Raw genomic sequence first — 12,801 nt, forward strand, 5'->3', positions numbered from 1 at the left:
ATCCGACACGAAACGACCAACGAATACACGCCACAGCAAAACGGCCTGGCGGAGCGTGCCAACCGGACCATCGTGGAGATGGCACGATGTTTGTTGTTCGAAGGCAACCTATCGAAAGGCTTCTGGGCGGAGGCCGTATCCACCGCGGTTTACCTCATCAACCGTTCTCCTACTCGTGGGCACAATATGACTCCAGAGGAAGCGTGGAGTGGAAGGAAACCACACCTTTCACATCTGCGCGTGTTTGGAACGAAAGCGATGGTTCAAATTCCAAAACAGAAGCGGCGCAAGTGGGATCCCAAATCCCATGAATGCATATTGACGGGCTTCGATGAAGAAACCAAAGGATATCGGTTATACGATCCGAAGAGGAAGTCAACCATCGTGAGTCGAGAGGTCGTGTTTCTGGATGAAGGCGTTCCATCTGATGCGATGTCTCCGGCGGAACCACGCAGGAGGCCTACGACGTTCGTTCAACTGGATTTCGGTGAGCCGTTTGTGACCCCCGTTCCGGAGGAATCCGTGGCGAGACCAGAACATCAAGTAATTGAAGACGAAGCGGAATCAGATGAGGACTACGATGAATGCGTTTCAAGCCAAGAATGTGATACACAGCAAAAAAAGTTGTTGAATATTACATCGAAATCGCTGCAACCAGGTCGTTACATCGATTGATTAATATTACACAGCCCGATGTACTCGACGGCTGTTGATGTAATAAACAGATCCGATGTAATTATCGCGATGTAATAAATATGACGTACTTTTCATGATGTAATGGAAGCGATGTAAAATAAAAGCTATTGCCCAGAGCTCCCCGAATGGTTGATTAAATTGTGTTTTTGCCATTTTTCGCTCAGAATTCCGTATAGTTATAGAAAACACTAGAACTATACTAAATTCCAGTCGAAAAAGGATAAAAACCAATTTATTCAGCCATTGAGGACAAGTCGATGGTAAATGGATGAAAATGTGTACAAGGTTTGAAATATTTATTTCCTTTTCACAATATACATGTTTGCACATAAAATAGCATAATTTATTCTTCCTAGGCATCGTTGTCATATTTTGCACGTACTCGGCTTGCACGTCGCAATTATTATTGTCGATATGTACGTGGTGCGGTCTAAGGCTCCCCTGCAGAATGCTCACGTTTGTCAACGGCGCTTCCATCATCAACATGTCGAAGTGTTACCATCGCGTTCAGCACGTGGAAGAGCGGAATCTCTGAAATGGGGGACAAATGGGCGATCAAAAATCTGGTATCATATTTCAGGCCAAACATTTCAATAGGTCCTATCTGCATTAGAGAGGCTCTCTTTGTTCACTTTCTCTTTCAACTATTGCAATGTAATGGTACACTTTTCAACTACTTTTGCAGTACAAATCAAAAGACGATTGTTTTCACCATCGTTCAATGCAAGGAGACAATCATAATACAAATAAATAGCTGAGATATTAACGAAACAGAGGGAAACCAAAGAGAGCCTCTCTTCTGCAGATAGGACTTTTAGTCATGCTTGGCCTGATTTATCATAAGGATAAAATAAGTCTGCATGCTTACCGATCTTGACAGGAAATCATACAGAAAGCTACATGGTGACTGTCATGGCCTTCATTGTGGAAACTTGCGGACATCAGGTCCAAAATGGCCAGCACCTGTTCCTGAAGCTTGATGGGGAACTGTTCGCTTAACTAGATGTTTGCTTGAAGCGCTACAGTTTGGCGGATATCGGTTCCGGTTTTCCAACATTTCGGTCCTAGAGATCCACTCCCGGCGAGTAGTATTACGCAACGCTGGGTACATGTACAGGGCCATTTTTGGAACTACTTATTCTGATCGTTATCCTTACCCAACCAAGGCGACGCACCATAATCTTTGAGGACGTTGAATCCCACATGGTCATAATCCTCTTTGGTCACTGTTAGGAAAAGCTGCAGCGGTGTATGCGATCTCTATATGCGGACTTTTCCCCCATTTAAGTGTTCGTTGCTCGTACGGGTTATGAATTCGGGCTATGAAATACCATATTGCTCGCTTCGTAGTTCGTACACCTTACAATCGTACCCGTTGATGTTCTCGACCTTCTCGCTATGCCATCCCCAGAATCCGGGTTTTTTTTTTTCGTTCAAAACTTATCTTGTCCATGTCGATGTGGTTACAGATCATGAGAGACTGCAACCGTAGAGCCACCGATTGCTTCAACGGTGTAATTCTATTGATGTCTTGCGATTCGATGTTTCGCATATGCTCTATCGACATCTCGCCGGTAAATATCGTGATCGATCTCGATCAGGGTAGCAGACTTCGACTGACCTTTACAAACTCAGCTCCTGTTTCCGTGCTTCCAGGTATTGTTATTGAATTACAGTAGCGTGGTTGTCGATCTATACGTTTGACGAAACATCAACGGTGCCTAGTTCGTGAATTTCCACTTCATCTCAACGTGTAGAAGTCTGGCGTGTCCTGCTGCAGCAGCTGCCAGACGTTGAACACTTAGGTACCGGATGAGGCACTGCATTTCGAAGACCTCCAGAGCAGTGGCGAGGATGTTGGCATCGTCGGATCAGACCGCTTCCTGCACCACTGTGGAGTAGGGGAAAGAGACATTCATTGAGATCATTCAAAAATATTACAAACTAAAAACAAAGTAGGTAGGCCACATCAGAGTTTTAAGCTCTCTCTTTCTATATGATACGTTTATAGTTATTTATGTAACGAGCATGGGCGAAACTACGGTTTTTTGTCAGGGGGTGCACTACAAATAAATATTCATTAGTTCATCCATTCATCATTCACCGTCTCATATCTCACAGCAATGCATTCAAATTCCAGGGGGTGCCTGGCACCCCCGGCACCCCCAGTAGTTTCGCCGAGTTGCAAAAAGTTGATTTTTTCAGCACGAGTCGAACATTTATCCAACGAGGCTTGCCGAGTTGGATAAATACGAAGAGTGCTGAAAAAAATCGAGTTTTGCAAAGAGTTCCATACAAAATTTTATGCAATGATTTTTTCATAATGCAACCCATTTGAGTTGCATAATGTTTATAATGCAACTCAAATGAGTTGCATTATGAACATTACACAACTATTTTTCATTATGCAACTCATTTCAGTTGCATAATGAACCAGTTTGGAAAAATTGGACTTTATGATACCAAAATGAGTTATATAAAATATAAATTATGATACTGAATTGCATAAAATTATTTTTTTTGCAATTTGGCACAATAATATTAAATTTTATACTTGCCGTTTTAGTGTCACTACGGCCTACTTTTCCTCACTATAAAAAGCAGTTGCATTATGATTCGTAATGCAACTCATTTGGGCTGCATTATGAATCATAATGCAATTGTTTGGGCAACAACCTGTGTTTCCACGTCAAGAGCTTGAAAAACTGTGACGGTTGTAGCACAGCTTGCTTGATTAAGTTTTGCGTCTAGTTTGAGTTTGATGGAACACGTGGGTAATCCCGTGCAACCACCGGGACGCATCGGGTAACTAACACCGATAGAAACTTTTATTGTATGCTGACAAAGGGGTTTGCTTCTACTGATCTTCTGGGATTTCTTAACCCTTATGTGGCCGGCAGGGTACCCGGGTACCCAGCACCCATTTAAAATACACGGTGTAGAAAAAAGCAAAAAGTTTGCCGGCCACATAACGGTTAATATTTCATGACGCGCGCCTTTTTGATCCTAAAACTGCACGGTGATGGTGCTGTATACTGCTTTATTTTTGGTAGTGTTGTACTTTTTATAACGACGCATGTCCCGAAGGGTTAAGCATTTCTCCCGGGATTCCTAAGGAATTCCTACAAGGGGTTTTTGAGGAATTCCTTTAGGGTTTCTTCAGGAATTCCGCTTGGGATCCCTTTGGAATATCTGCCTGGATTTCTTCAAGAACACCATCAGGAATTCCTGCAATACTTTCTTCATTGTTTTTTCTTGGGATAACTTCCTTCTGGTATTCTTCGCGAGATTCCTTCAGGAATTCATATCGGAATTCCATCAAGACTTTTTCTTGTGATTCCTTCCAATAATTCCCTCGGGAGATGCTGCTATGCTGAAATTCCTCCATAGATCTCTTCATGAGTTCCCCCAGCACTTCCTTTACGAACTCTCCTTGGGATAACTTCAGGAAGTATTCATGGGATTTTTTTCAGAAATTCCTCCCAGGATTTATTGAAGACTTTCCCCTGGCATTTCTTCTGACGAAAATTCTACCTGGGGTTCCTTCAGGAATCCCTCCAGGGATTGCTTCAGATTCATTCTTCCAGTGATTCCTTCAGGAATGCTACCTGGGATTGCTTCAGGAACTCATCCTGAGATTCCTTCTTCGGGAATTCCTGCAGCGCATCCTTCATAGTATTCCTCCCATGGTTCTCTTAGAAATTCCTGCAAGGATTCCTTCACGAACTTTTTTTTTGTGATATAGCTTGCACTCGATAACTGGGCTTTGACGACAGTTCAGTTAGTTGGCCCAGTTATCGAGCGCCCAGGTCAAATGTAGTCCAGTTGAACTGCAGTCAGTTATCGAGTGGATGCTGTAACTTTATGAAGTCCGTGATAAAGATTATGAACGGATTATTGAAATTTTTGAACTTATCGCTGAATAATTTTTTGTAAAAATCCAGAGAAAAATTTCGGAAGAAATCATTACAGGAATTCTCGGAGCAAAACCTGCCGGAATCCCTGGAGGAATTCCTGGATGAATTCCGAGGAATCCAAAGTAGAGCAATTATGCGAGAATTTCAGGAAAAAAATCTGAATAATCCGCATCAGAAATCCCTGAAGAAATTACTAGAAAAAATTTAGATGAATCCTTGGAGGAATTTCTGGACGCATTCCTGGAGAAATCTCTGGAGGAATTCTTCGAGAAATCACAGGAACAATTCCTAGATGTATTCCTGGAGGAAATCCTGGACAACCTTATGGACAAATTCCATGCGGAATCCCTGAAGAAGTTTCTGGGCTAATGCCTGGAGCATTAGGGATTTTTTTATTATCGTACAAGTTGGTACGAAATCCTGGAGAATTTTCTGGACAAATTCCTGGCGGAATCCCTGGAGAAGTTAATGGAGAAATTTCTGAAGATGGCATCCCTGGAGAAGTTCCTGGAGTAATGCCTGGAGCATTAGAGAAATTTCTGATGAAATTCCAAGATAAATTTCTAAAAGAATTACCAGAGGAATTTCTAGAGGAATTCCAGGAGGAATTCCATGAGGAATTCTTGGAGGAATTCTTGGAGGAATTTCTGGAAGAATTATTGGAGGAATTTCACTGAAGAATCCTTAGAGGAATCCCTGAAGGAATTTCTGATATATTCCTGGAGTAATTCCTGTTGAAATTTCTGAAGGAATCCGTGAAATAACTCCTGGACGGATTTATAGAAAAATCTCTCTCTCTCTTCTTGGCGTAATGTCCTCATTGGGACAAAGCTTGCATCTCAGCTCTGCATCTCACCTTTTAAGGAATTCCTGGAAAAATTCTTAGAGAAATTTCTACAGAGAAATTCCTGGAGAAAATGCGGTAATAGTAATTTCTGAAGGCATTCCTTTAGGAGGACTTTCTGAAGGAATTTCTTGGGCATTTCTGAAGAAACCTCTTAAGGAATTCCTGGAAAAAATCTTAGAGAAATTTCTACAGAAATTCTTGGAAGATTCCCTGGGGCAATTCTTGGAAAGAACCCTGAAGGAATCCCTGAAACAAATTTCTGGAGGATCCTCAGAAGGCATTCCTGGAGAAACTTCCGGACAACTTTCATGCTGAATCCCAGGAGGAATTCCTTGAGAAATCTTTATAGGAAATCTTGGGGAAATTCCATGAAACTATTCATGGAAGAATTCCAGGAGGAATCCCTAAATCAATTCCTTTGAAAAATCCTTCAATGAATTCCTGGAAGAATCTGTAGAGGAATTCTGGAATAAATCCATGGAGAATTTTTTGAAGAAATTCCTAGAGGAATTCTGAGAGGAATTTCTGGTGGAGTTCCAGGAGAAATTTGAAAAGGCATTTCTGGAGGAATTCCAGGAGCAATTTCAGAAGGAATTTCTGGAAGAATTACTGGAGGAAGTATCGGTGGAATTTCTGGAGGAATCTATGAAATAATTCCTGGAGGAATGTGTAAAGGAAACCGACGAGAAGAAATTCCTGAATTAATTCTTGGAGGAAACCCTGGAAGGATTTCTGGAGGAATTCCTGGAAGAATTCCTGAAGCAATTGCTGTACGAATTCCTGGATCCATTCCTGAATAAATACCCGGAGGTATTCCTGAAGGGGTACTTCCGGTGAAATTCGTGGTAGAAATGCCTGGATGAATTCCTGGAAGAATGCCAGGGCAATACCTGGAATAATTCTTGAATGAATTCCGGAAAGAATTTTTGGGGAATTTTTTAAAAGAATCCCTTGAGGATTTCCTGGAAAAAATATTTGAAAGAATTTCTAGAGAAATCTCAGGAGGAATTCATGCAGGAATCCCAGGAGAAATTATTGGAATAATTCTTGGATAAACTCTGGGAGGAATTCTTGAGGGAATTTCTTAATGAATCCCTGGAGGATTTTATAGATAAATTCTTGGAGAAATTGCGGTTCTAATTTCTGAAGGAGTCCTGGAATGCCTGGAAGAATCCCTATAGAAATCTCTGGAGGAACTTCTGAAGGAATGCCTGGAGGAACCCCTGGATAAATTTCTGGGCATTCCTGTATCAATCGCTGGAGGAGTATCTCGAGAAATTCATTAAGAAATCCTTTGAGGAAACCCTGGAGAATTTCCTTCAAGAATCCCTGAAGAAATTCCTGGAGCAATCTCTGGAAAAATTCCTAGATGAATTCCTGGTGGAGTTTTTAGAAGAATTCTGGGAGGGACCTCTAGAAGAACTCCCGGAGCAATCTCTAGATGAATTCCTAGAGAAATCCTGGGATGAGTCCATGGAGAAACTCTCAGGAGAAATTTCTAAAGAAACCTCTTGAAAAATTCCTAGAGGAATCCTTAGAGAAATTTCTAGAGAAATTTTTGGAAGATTCCTGGGAAAATTCTTTGAAAAATCCCTGGAGGAATCCCTGAAGCAATTTCTGGAGGAACCTCAAGAGAAATGCCTGGAAAGTTCTGGACAAATTCCTGCAGGAAGTTCTGGACAAATTCCTTGCGGAATCCCAGGACGAATTCCTGGATAAATTTGTAAAGGAATTTTCGGGGAAATTCCGAGGAACTATTCCTGGAAGAATCTCGAGAGAAATTCTGGAAGCAATTAGGGTAAACGCTCCCTTAGTGGAGGTAGTACCAATAGTGGTGGTAGTGGCAATTTAGCACTATTTCGACCAAAAAGCTTGCAAATGACATTTTTAATAGATGCCTCATTCCTAATTAATAACATTAATTCAGTTTTTTGTTCAGGATTTGTCGAAAAACCTATTTTAAACAATTATTTTCCTTAATTTTTTTGCTCCTTTGCACCTATTGTGGTGGTAGTGTTCCTATAGTGGTGGGTCCCATAAGAATTCAATGGGATGCGCCACTATAGGAACCAAAGTTAAATTTTACCTCCATAATAGGAACCGTGTACCTATAGTTGGTGCAAGTAATTTATTAGCAAAATATGAAATAAACAATGGTTTTTACATTTTTCCTAGCAAATTTAAGTAAAATACTACTGATTAACGTTTTAGAACTTTTTGTTTTGTGGTTTTATTAATTTTATTCAATTATTTTACTACAAGGAGCTACTAATAGCACCACTATTGGTACATTTACCCTACTGGAGGAATTTCAGAAGAAATTCCAAGATAAATTTGTGAAGAAATTCCAAGAAAAATTTCTAAAGAAATTCCAAGAGAAATTTGTAGAGTAATTCCCAGAGCGATTTTGGATGAATTCCAAGAGGAATTCCTGGAGGAATTGCGGTAGTAATTTATGAATGGATTCCTATGGGAGTTCCTGGATCAATTCCTGGATGACTTTCTGAAGAGATTCTTGGGGTAATTCTTAAGAAACCTCTTGAGGAATTCCTGGATGCATCCTTAAAGGGGAAATTCCATAAAACTATTAATGGAAGAACTCCAGGAGGAAATTTCTGAAGGAATTCCTGGAGAAATTTTTAGAGGAATTCTGAAAGGAATTTCTGGTAAAGTGCCAGGAGGAATTTCTGGAGGAATTCCAGGAGGAATTCCAGAAGGATTTTCAGGAAGAATTACTGCAGGAATCATCGGTGAAATTTCTGGAGGCATCCATGAAATAATTCCTGGAGGAATGTGTAGAAGAAACCCTAGAGAACAAATTCCTAGATTAATTCTTGGAGGAAACCCTGGAAGAATTCCTGGATCCATTCTAGAATGAATTCCCGGAGGAATTCTTGAGGAAACCTGGAATAATTCCCGTAGAAATTCTTGGTAGAACTCTTGCAGAAGACACTTATAACACGCGACGCGAGACAGACACACCACTTGTTATTCTAACAAAACGTTAAAAAGGAGATATAATTACCTTTTTGACGACCGGTTTCGGGCTCGTTGTTGCCCATCGACAGGACGATGTCCGATCGATGGGCAACAGTCCGACTCTTGCAGAAGTCCCTGGAGAAATGCCTGAATAAAATCCTAGAGGATTGGCAGGAGGAATACCTGGAATAGTTCTTGAAAAAAAAAAAAAATCCGGGAGAAATTTCCGAAGGAATCCCTTGAGGAGTTTCTGGAGAAACCTCAAGATTTATGATGAAATACATAATTCGATTTCTGAGAGAATTCCAGGAGGAGTTTCTGATGAATTCTCAGAGGAAATACAGAAGAAACCGCTAAAGTTCTTGAGGAAATCCTGAAATCTTGGATTAATTCCTGGGGGAGTTTCTGAAGGAATCCCAATGAGAGTTTTTGTAGGCATTTCTGAAATAATCCCGGAATTCGTTTTTGAAAGAATAACAGAAGAAATTTCCGGTAAATCCCTGGAGGAACTCGAAGTAATTTCTAAAGAAACCCGATGAGAAATCCCGGAAGCAATTCCATGAGGAACTCTATGGAATCTCAGGAGAGCTTTCTTAGCGAATACCTGGAAGAATTTTTAGTAGGAATATTCCTGGATAAAAAAAATTGAAGAAATCAATGTCTGCAGTAATTGTTGAAGGAATAGTAGGATCCTAAAAGGTTTTTTTGTACAATTTTTTCAAACAATTCCTGGAGTATTTTTTAATAATCTCTAAGCAAAATTTTCTAAAAGATTTTCAGGAATACATTCCTGCAGAAATACTTCGAATCATTCCAGATGTAATTATTGGAGCAATCTCTAGTGGAATTCTGGAAGCATATATGGAGAAATCCCTGTAGAAATCTCTGAATACCTGCAGAAATACCTTAAAGGATCTCTGGAGAAATTCCTAAAGGAAACCTCGAAAAAAAGCACTGAAACAATTGCTGGAGGAACCTCTAAAGATGTCCCAGGACAAATCCCCGAAAAATGTCTAGTGGAATCCCTAGATGAATTCTTGATTGAATTTCTGGAAGAAGCCATGATGGAATCTCTGAAGCCATGATGGAAAAAAATCTTGGAGGAATTGTTCGTACTCATACAGTTTACGGAACTATGAACAAATCTTAAACAGTCAATGAGTGTAATCAGTTTCGTACCTTTTAATTCCGCCCTATGTTGCTTATCCTTTGACAGATACGCGTATTTCGACTACCACTTGTAATCTTCCTCAGTGTCAGTGGATAACTGACACTGAGGAAGATTACAAGTGGTAGTCGAAATACGCGTATCTGTCAAAGGATAAGCAACATAGGGCGGAATTAAAAGGTACGAAACTGATTACACTCATTCATAGAGGGTATTCTGCTTAGGGTCTGTCCATAAACTACGTAGACTCTTAGGGGGGGACGGGGGGTCTGGCCAAAGTCTACGCTCCATATAAATTTCGAAAATTGTGTATGAACAAAAGTCTACGAGGGGGGAGGGGGGGTCTGAGATGGCCGAAAAAAAGTCTACGTAGTTTATGGACAGCGCCTTAGAGGGTTCGAAAAGTCGGTACAAGATCTTAAACAGTCATTTTGATTACTCAAAACTACAATACCAATTTGCATATTCACATATCAGGCGCCCATCCCGCTTAAAATTCATCTCAAGTCAGGCCCCCCCTGGGCCCCCTCCAGGAAAAAATCCTAGTTACGCCAATGCTAGTACTCAATGAAAAAAAAGTTTGCATTATGCATCAGCAATATTGTTTAACGATCTTTTCAGAAGTGCGCAAAGTTTGGTGCGTTTACGGTAAGTTTGGTGCGTTTACGGTAATCGTACTAAAACTCTATAGAAGATAATACAAGAGATAATATCACATATGCTATTTTTAGTAATAATGCGAGAGATATACCTTTTCTTTCTATCCGCAACCCGGAAACCTCGCCCCATTAGATTTCGAAGCCTCGAGAGTATTACAAATATGTAAAGGCATTCCCACACACTAGCCCATATGGCCCACTCAGGGGTCTGATAGGACTTATTACCCTCCATCAGTTTGTAATATTCTCACCAACTTATGATTGTACTTTCCCTGTACATAAATGACATTGACAAATGTTCGATGTACTAGGTACCTATGTAGCAGCATGATTAGTAACACTACATCAGAAAACTTGAAGCTTCCTGGAAGCTATAATTCAAGCTTAGTCACATCCAAGGTCACATTTTCAATGAACTCATCTCTGGGCAAGGGCATAGAGTACCCTCGAACTTCGCTTTGAGTATCACATATTACCTACCGTATTATTTCCACTGCTATCACCAGAAAGCTTTTCATGCTCTTTGAGTCCATCCACCCCCTGACACCACAAGGGCACAGGGAGTCCACGGCCGCTTGAGCTCAAGCCGTCGAAGTGATGTTTCCTGGAGCATCCGATAGGTTTCACGCCAGTTCCTGCGCATCGGTTTTAAAATATCCCCGTGTTCACGCATCACCATCGGGCGTGGTCGAGAAATTCCAGTTTTTGGGTAGGAATTCGGGATTCACACTGGGTGGCCTGGCACTTCCAGATAGCCAACACACTGCCTTCAGGATCTTGTTCTGCCTCTTGCATGAGATTCTTGAGAACCGCCACACCGTGATCCGAACATTCTCCAAATTGCTCAAACTCGTTGTAGCCACATCCGAACAAGGTACGAGAACCGATCCGAAAACCGAAAAGACATTTTCAAACAGTTTGACTTGTCCTGCCTGCAATGAAAACATTCCGTTATGTAGATTCTGTCAACAAGGGAAACCGAAGAAGAGGAATATTACTCTGATTAGTTTGACGGTCGGTCCTTCTATTTTGGTGTCGAAGTGTTCCGTCACCTGGGTCAATTGGGGCTCATCAGATTAAATTTCCTGGTCGTGCAGTTCCTGAAACAAACCATTCTAGAATTCTAATTGAAAAAAAAAAGTGGGTTCACCACTTTTGCATGCAAAACTTACCTCAGACCTTTGTCCCAAAAAAAATCTGGCTGAAGGGCCCCTAAATGACCTTGGGAAGAGCATATCCGTATGTCGGGAATCGAATTGGGCGGGGAATCAACCAGATCAAACGCAGCAGCAAATCGGCGACCGAGTCGGCGACCAATATTTTGGTCAAGCTGCGATGTTGGAACTGATGTCCAAGCTGATGCCTCGAAAATTACTGGCTGTTTCTGTAATTAGAACAAGTAAATATAAAATAAAATTTGATTAAACACTATTTACAATAATAAATACCTACAAAATCCGAATAATAATGATGAAAGAACTAACGAGTCTGGAATAACATACTCGTATACTCGAGACACTTTAGAAAGAACTACTGCACTCGATTTGAAAACTGCTAAAACATGGCGGCTTGGCTCGCTTGCGCAGACCGATCATAAACAATCACCACAGTGTTGCGAGATTTAATATCGTATCGTGAGGGGATGCGATATGGCATCGATTTAGTGTAATTGTACACAACTGCATTGTACCCACTTGGTTGCAGCTGTGTTTGTGTAATAATCACGTTTAATGGATGTTGATATTACACAACTTTGGCGTAATAAAAAATGTTATCATATTTCTGTGTGATTTCAAAGCAGATGTAATCGAGCATCGAAAAGGCGTGATATTGCATCTGAAAATCGCTGTTACATCGATATTTTTTCACATCGGCAAGAATACATCGAAGCGTTTTACATTATTTTTTGCTGTGTACAAGCACCTCTACGTTAACTGACCTTGTGCTCCCTTCGCGACAATCTTCAGAACCACCTCGGTCAAAGGTGTTGAGGCGCAGCGAACGGGAGCACGTCCTGCCAGGCAAGTACAAACATTTTCTTGTTGATACCACTGGCCTACCCGGTTTAACACTTCCACAGCCAACCTCCGACGATGATTCGAGCGACTTCCATGGGTTCCCCGATGACGACAGCACCGGCAGACCAAACGATGACGATGGTCTTGTGGCGATGGCATCTGGCATGGATGGCGGATCAGGAGACGACCCCGCTTCGCACCAAGAAGCGCTGACCCGGGACGATAGCGACGCATGGAAACGTGCCATGCAGGAGGAGTTCGACGCGCTGGTGGACAACAACACCTGGACCCTTACCCCGCTCCCGAAGGGCCGGAAAGCGATCAAGTGCAAATGGGTGTACAAGACGAAGTGTGATGCGGCCGGAAACCCTCAACGACACAAGGCACGTTTGGTCATAAAAGGCTATTCCCAGCGAAAGGGGGTAGACTACGATGAAACGTATGCTCCTGTCGTGCGGTACAGTTCGCTGCGATACCTTTTCGCCCTGGCTGTGAAGCATGACCTCGCGATAGACCA

At 41.5% G+C, this 12,801-nt stretch overlaps 1 pseudogene; it reads right to left on the reverse strand.

Moving 5' to 3' along the window:
- Positions 1–681: 681 nt before the first annotated feature.
- Positions 682–12,450, reverse strand: LOC109420170 (ankyrin repeat domain-containing protein 13D-like; annotated as a pseudogene).
- Positions 12,451–12,801: the final 351 nt, after the last annotated feature.

This window comes from Aedes albopictus, chromosome 3 (genome assembly GCF_035046485.1).
Source record: "Aedes albopictus strain Foshan chromosome 3, AalbF5, whole genome shotgun sequence".
NCBI classification, from domain to species: Eukaryota; Metazoa; Arthropoda; class Insecta; order Diptera; family Culicidae; genus Aedes; species Aedes albopictus.